This window comes from Podarcis bocagei (genome assembly GCF_964188305.1).
Source record: "Podarcis bocagei genome assembly, chromosome: 8".
Lineage (NCBI taxonomy): Eukaryota > Metazoa > Chordata > Lepidosauria > Squamata > Lacertidae > Podarcis > Podarcis bocagei.
In genome coordinates this window covers 26,440,034-26,447,341 of record NC_138133.1, presented here as the reverse complement: position 1 = coordinate 26,447,341, position 7,308 = coordinate 26,440,034, and the positions used below count along the sequence as shown (strand labels likewise).

Below are 7,308 nucleotides of genomic sequence, written 5' to 3'. Positions count from 1 at the left end.
GTGTACACTGGAGAGGGGGGAATGCATCTGAGAAAGGCAGTGAATGCATTTTACGGCTGTATGTGTACATACTTGGGGATTCACCTCCCCTGTCTCACAAGAAGCCACTTGGATATTCAGCCTCTCCCATCGTGATTTGTCTCTCTATACTCTATTTTTGTAAGCGTCACACTGTCGTTCATGCCAAAAACAGTGTGGTGATAGAACAGCCGACAGGTGAGCAAGGAAGCATCCCAGGTGAACTGCTGAGGAAAGAGTGCCATTTAAAGGATGGAAAGTGCTTTGGAGAACAGTTGGGCAAACTGCTCTCTGATGTGCCCTCCTCTGTTAAATATCACTGGAGCAGCATCACAAGGAAGATGGGGGAAGCATATCATAGGCAAACTGCTCTCTCATGCACCCGCTCCTGAAGGAAGAGGCGTTTGGGTGAGCTGTGAGGGAAGAGGGTGGGGGTTTAGGGAGAGATGTGGAGAAGGAGAGGATAGCAAAGGTGTGGGGTGGAGCTGGTGGGTTGGTGAGAAGAGCAAGCAGGGGTGGCAGCCCCTAGTTCTTTAATATATATGGAAAAGCAATAGTATATTTTATGAAGTAGATTTGCATTCACTTTACTAAAATATGCCTTGTTTCTTGGGGCTTTTCTTCTTATGTTGCACTTCATACACCTCCTTTTTGAGCTGCATGAAAAGAGCTTGTAAAAATGTGGATAACTGGGAAATATGGATGATGAGTCTATTCAGCCACCACTTGAAACAAGAATTGTCAGGATGTCTGGCTGGCATTCAGGTGCCAGCTCTGAGTCTTAGCACTAGGAAGAACAGGACTGGATTGTATCAGTATAGGGTTTTGCTTTGCCTGGAAGAGCCCAGCTGCAAACATGACTCCACCTTGTTCCTGCTAGACTCGCCTTGGGTGTTGTTTGACTGGCTACTCTGGATCAAAGAAAAACATACTAAGAGAAAGAAGCCTTGTGCACACACCCAAATCAGTCTGTGGAATTGTTATCTTATATTTCTTTTTCTCAGTTCTCCCTTGCCCTTCTTGGGTCGTCTTCTTTACAGTCTGCTAGGGTGTTGTTGTTGTTGTTGTTGTTGTTGTTGTTGTTGTTGTTTTGAACCCTCCTTTTGGGAGTATTTTTTATGTCTAGCCCTGTAACGTTTGTAGGATCAAATTTTGAAGAGTCCTTGCTGACTAAGCACTGGGATCTCTTTGAGCCAAACCAACATGTTATGCTAAGCAGATAATTAGCAATTGTGTGCTTCCCCCCCTTGCTAAATAGCTGCCAAGAGATCAGGACTGTGGCATGGGGGGGGGGACACCAATGGCAGCTTTCAAGAGGGAATAGCAGCTTTGGGTAGTAATTTTTATCAGGACTGTGGGGTGAGTGTTCCATCATCACATGCTCTCTAGCATAGCCCAGGGTGCTTTTCCTCCCCTAAATTAGGGAACACTATATACTGGCTTAACAGCCCTCATTTACCCAACATGCTGTAATAGCGTAACCCAGAAAGAAGACATTGGTACAGCAGTAGCTGACATAGTGAAACCATAAAACTTGTCTGTTGTGTTTGTTTCCTACCAGCTGAACCACTGCTGCAGCCTCTCTATTTCGTGGTGCAGTAAATGCAAGGTGTGGCTTCTGCAAACTGAGACAGATCGCACCATACATGGCTGCCCCCCACCTGCCAAAAATGCCGAGAACTGTAATTTACCTCTCACATAGCTAAACTTCCCAGCATCCTTAACAAACGATGGTACTGTTCCCAGGATTTGGCGGTGTGTGTATGGGATCATGTCCTTAAAATGTGTGGAGCGTATGGCCAGAATGAAATTGAATTGAATGAGCTGTAGCCTTAAGAGTTTACCTAGAAAACAAGAAGAGCCAGTGGCGGAGGAAGGGGGTCCAGAAGGTGCGGGCTGCCCCAGGTGTCATCACTGAGGGGGCTGACAAAATGACAAAAATAGGAGGTTGTTTGTTTTTTAAAAAGGGACCACGGAACTTTTTTGTTCAGTCAACAAACATAACGAAACGTGGCTGGCACTGGGTGCCACACTGCGGGGGACGGCACTTACCACAGGGCCTGCAGCATGCCCGAGTCACACGTCTCTCCTGGTGGATTGGGCACCTGAAGGCTCTGGGCTGCCTGAAATGGCAGCGGGGGACTTGCACCTGCCCTCCGCCTCTCCCTCAGCCACTCTACAGCTGGGGGGGGGGGTGCAGCAGAGAGGCTCCACGCAGCACCCCCTGCCCCCATGGGCGGCTTGCTCTGCCCCCAGCTGAAGGACGTGTGCGCCACACCTGGCCCCCGAGCAGCTAGCTACGCCATTGAGAAGATCCCTGCTGAATCCCATCTAGAACTGAATCCTGTTCTTACAGTGGCCAGCTAGATGCCTATAGGAAACCCTCAAGCATATACCTTTCAATACATATTTACCCACCAGCACCTTTGCTAGTGCTATGTACAAACATTTGAAATGCACAATATTATTGCATCCTGCCCTATCCCCACCGCATTTGTGTGGCAACTGAAATCTCTATGGGTGCTTCCAGCTGGGGGCTTAATATTGCAAACTGGCCATTCAGAAATTGCAAATGGGGCATTGGCAGCAGGTTGTTTTTTGTTTTTTTTTAACTTACCTGATTTTCTGTGAAAACTGCGACTCTGAATATAAAAGGAATGAAACACAGCCTAGCATTTTGATGCTGTCATGGGGGTGTATGCGAGAGCAGTGCCATTCCCACAATAAACACCTATATGGAAGCAACCTATAATATACCAGGATGAGGCAAAATAAGGAAATGTACATTTTGTGGGATATAAAACTGCAGTCAAGTACAACATTCCTACAGTGGACATGTTAGGGGATGTTTTGTACCACTCAGGAGAAGACTTCCTCTTTACTCCTGAGTTGGGACAGACTTCCACTACATGTGACTTGAAGAGGGTGTGGTCTGTTGTACTAGCATGGAGGAGCACATGGCCTCCATGTTCTGATCAGTGTGTGTTCTCCATTTTGTATGTTGCTGTGTGTTTGGAGAAGTGACTGCTTAGCTGCAGTCACTTGGAACTAACTTCTTTATGGAATAGTTCTAGTTGTTATGCAACCTAAGCCTGCCTTCAGGGATATGTCGGTGAACCTGAATGAATCTGTGAGTAAACTACTTTTATATTAACGTTAATCAGATTCTTGTGTTTATTTTTTTTAAAAGAGGGATTAGAAGGGATTTTACCAGGAAGGAATCTTTAATTGTAAGACTCAGATGATTCAGCAACAAGCTGATCACTTGTCGGAGCTGGACCTCAGTGGGTGGGGGTGGAACTGAACGATGGGGGTGGAGATGCTCCTTCAGGTATACTGGGCTGTTCATGGGGCAGTGCTGGATTAAACCCTGCGGAGGCCCCTTGGCAGTCAAAATCTGGGTGGGGGGACAGGCCTCATGAGCACGCTGGAATAACATTGAACCAGGAAAGCTTGATTGCCGTTTTCTTTCAAGATCAAATCAATATTATTTTGATCCATTGTCGTGAGACCTCCTAAAAATGTGGGGCCCATAGGCCAGTGCCTACTCTGCCTATTTGGTAATCCAGCCCGGCTCCTTTGGCTGCAGGAGAGAGAAGAAATGGAAGTTGAGGGACGCTTCCTGATGCACTGCAGCTGTTCCCCACAATGAAATGGAAGGCCCAATATTTGTCAGGCACTTTCGGATTCTCAGAAGCCCTGTGTGGTTACAGCAACCCTGTAGAGTAGGCCTTATGCGCTCCCCAAATTGCAGCGGAATCCCTCGCAGATTGGCACCCAACCTCTGCTTAAAAGCCTCCAAGGAAGGAGAGTCTACCACTGCCCCAGAGAGTCTTACCATCAGAAAGTTCTTCCTAATGTTTAGTCTAAATCTCCTCTCCTGCTGTCCCCCCTGGAGCAGCAGAAAACAAGCTTGCTCCCTCTTGTAGCCTTCAGATATTAGAAGATGGCTCTCCTCCATAGCTGTCAACGTTTCCCTTTTTTAAAGGGAAATTCCCTTATTCCAAATAGGATTCCTCGCAAGAAAAGGGAAAAGTTGACAGCTATGCTCTCCTCTCTCCTCTCAGTCTCCTCTTCTCCAGGCCAAACATACCTAGCTGCCTCAACCATTCCTCATCAGACTTGGTTTCCAACTGCCTCAACTGTTCCTCATCAGGCTTGGTTTCCAGACTCTTCATCATCCTGGTCACCCTCCTCTGGTCACCTTCCTGCTGCTCAATATCCTTCTTCAACTAGCCTGCTCTGACTGGCAGCAGCTCTCCAGGGTTTTGGATGGGGGGGGGACATTCCCAGCCCCCTTACCTGGAGATGCCTCCCAGGACAAAAGACCTGCATGCAAAGCAGATGGTCCAATCCAGACCCCTAGCCTGCCTTAAAGGATGTGGGGATGGTCTCCCTTTGGAAATGGGGCAGCAGGAAGAAGGATGTGAAATGCCGGCGTGAATCTGCCGAGAGAAGATACAGCTCAGCTGCAGGCGGAACAGCAGGTGCCTCCAAGTTCTGACAGTGGAGCATCACCTCTCAGGAGGGGCCAGGGCCAGGTGGGGGGTTGCCACGGTGACAAGGACCTGCCCTCCTTTGTGACATCTCTTGCTTCTCCCTTAAAAGCCACCAACTTGCAGGCGGCCATTGTGGGTTAGTAGTGAGGCGAGTTGAGTAGTAGAGATAGGAGTTGGTGGTGGTTGGAGACGATAAGGAGAGGTGTTCATTTGATTGTTATTGTTATTTGCTTTATTACTTTTATTTGATTCATTTGAGTTTATTTATTTTTATTTTATTTATCATTTCACTTTTTATTTTAACACTTTTATTTTATTTTATTTTATTTTTTGTTCTTTATTTTCACATTTTTTATTTTACATTTTTCTTTTGTGCACATTTGTGCACATTTTGTATATATTTTGTGCATAAAGGAGTAGTTAGGGGTAAGTGTAGGGTTAGGGCGGGGATTAGGTTTAGGCTCAGGGCTGGGGTTGGGGTCAGAGTTAGGCTTGGGTGGGCATTTTAGATGGTTAGCTAGTTTAGAGAGGAGGGTGGGAATTTTTCATGAACAAAATGTGCAGACCGTGAGTAGCATTCCTTTGCTTTCTTTTGGCCTCCTGTGGGCGGGATGTGAGTCCTGGGGTCCCCTGCACAGCCTTGGCTCTCTGGAAATCGACCCGGCCAGTCTTCTCCAGAGAGCTCAGTTCCTCCATACTCTTTCCCCGCCTTCCCCTTTTCTCATTGTTTACATTTACTCTCTCATTCACTCATTTACTCTCATTGTTTACATTTACTAGGACATTCCTAGCCCACTTTCCTCCCAGGAGCTCAAGGTGGCCTTCATGGTTCTCCCTGCCACCAATTGTTATCTTCACAGCAGCCCTGCAAAGGAAGCAAGGCTGGCCCAATGTCCACCAGGGAGCTTCATGGCTGTGGGGATTCAAACCCTGCTCTTCCGGGTCCTCCTAGTCCAGCCCTCCAACTACTACACCTCTGCCTGGCTCCATTTTGCATTTCTCCAGCTGCCCTACGACACTGGCCTTCTCCCCCTTCCTGGGGGTCTTTCTGGCTCCAAGGAAGACTCCACCACCGTCCTCATGTTCTGTTCCTCTTCTGGGACACCTTGATGCTTGGAGGACCCTCCTAGGGGTCTCCTCCCTCTCCAGGAAGGACAGGGCTGTCCTAAGAAGACAAGCCTGGCGTTTAGGGTCGGAGCCATCTGCCGGAAACCCCCAGAAGGAGCTGACTTTCCTCCTCTTCTCTCTTCCAGCACATCTTTGCCCACTTGGAGTGCTTCAGGGATCACCCCCTGAGCCTGGCCCTGGCCTTGGAGGCCCTCCTCCAGCTGAGGTGAGTGGGGTCTTTGGGGTGGATGGGGGGCAAAACTCCAGGGGGAGCTTCGGGTGGGCAAGAGCAGGCAGGAGGGAGAAGGGGGCAAGGGAGGAGGCAGCCTCTAACCCCTTCACTTTCTCTCTCCAGCTTCATGGGAGATATTTCAGCTACGATATGGCCAGTGCTATCCTGCGTAGGACAATGGAGGCTGTTCTTGGGGGTGCAGAAAAGGAGGAGGACAAAGAGGCATGTCCTCTGCTTTGACTTCCCTTTGCTCTTTCTTCTCACACCCTTGCAAGATTTAACCCAGCACTCAACCTCTCTTCTCTCTTTTCCTGTGGGAACTGAAGAGGCACTTCCAGAGCCTGCTGGGGGGGGGGGAGGGTCTCCTTCTGGAAGCTCCCAATGCTGGCACCTACCTCCAGCTGCTCACTGTAAGTGTCCTGATGGCATCAGGAGTGGTTTTAGGGTTGCCCCCTGCGGTGATCACACAGGGTCCCCGGACGTTTGACGGTCTATTGATCCCTGTGCCACCACTATGATCACTTTCCTGCTGCCACCAACCCATTTCTCTCGGGTACACACAGAGTCTAGACAGCTGTTAACATTAAATCAAATAAGCAAGTTTATTTTATAAGCCTTAACAAGTTTATGGTTTCGGATAATTTTTCTTGTCAGTTTCTTAATCTTAGTTTCTATACCGGCTTATACCTTTCCTAATAACTGCTAACTGGTTATCCCAACTGTCTATCTGACTCCTATCAGTTTCTCTCACTCTCTCACAACACAACTCGACCAACCCACAGACTTATCCTCCCTCTTCCTTCTCCAACTCCCAACTGACTTCCACACAACTCCAACTCTAACTCTAACTCCTCCCCTTGGGTGCCCACTGGCCAATCACTTCACACTCATTTAACCCTTTCCTTATGACCCACCTAGGAGGGCAAACGCCACTCCCGGTCCTTTACCCAACAGACTGTCCCATTTCTGGGACACGGAGTCCCCTGTCCCGTTTGGCCCCCAATTTGGCCCAAGACCAAAACTGGCAACCCTCATGGTTCGGGAGTGCCAGGGACTCTGTGATGGGGGCAGCAGAGGGCCACTTTGGCCCAGACTGGCTCCTGACACTGAGACACTCTTTCCTCCCGCAGGACCACCGATATTACGCTGTGCTGGTCCCGGGGGTAAGGTACCGTGAGTGTAGCAGAGTCCACACGAAGAGGAGCGAGGTCCGATGCAGAGAGCCGGGCGGGGAACAGGAACACTGGAACAGGAGGCTGAGCAGGTAACAGGAACACCGGATGGTCGGGAACAGGAGGCCGAGCAGGGAACAGGAGTACTGGATAGTCAGGAACAGGAAGCCGAGCAGGGAACAGGAGTACCGGATAGTCAGGAACAGGAGGCCGAGCAGGGAACAGGAGTACCGGAGAGTCAGGAACAGGAGGCCGAGCAGGGATCAGGAACACAGGAAGG

At 49.1% G+C, this 7,308-nt stretch overlaps 1 long non-coding RNA gene across 1 annotated transcript; it reads right to left on the bottom strand.

The window, feature by feature from the left end:
- Positions 1-1,319: 1,319 nt before the first annotated feature.
- On the bottom strand, positions 1,320-5,844 carry LOC308594011. The gene is made up of 3 exons (XR_014011220.1): positions 5,268-5,844; positions 4,223-5,237; positions 1,320-1,941 (listed from the first exon to the last, which is right to left on the bottom strand). It is a non-coding gene; the product is annotated as an uncharacterized lncRNA (long non-coding RNA).
- Positions 5,845-7,308: the final 1,464 nt, after the last annotated feature.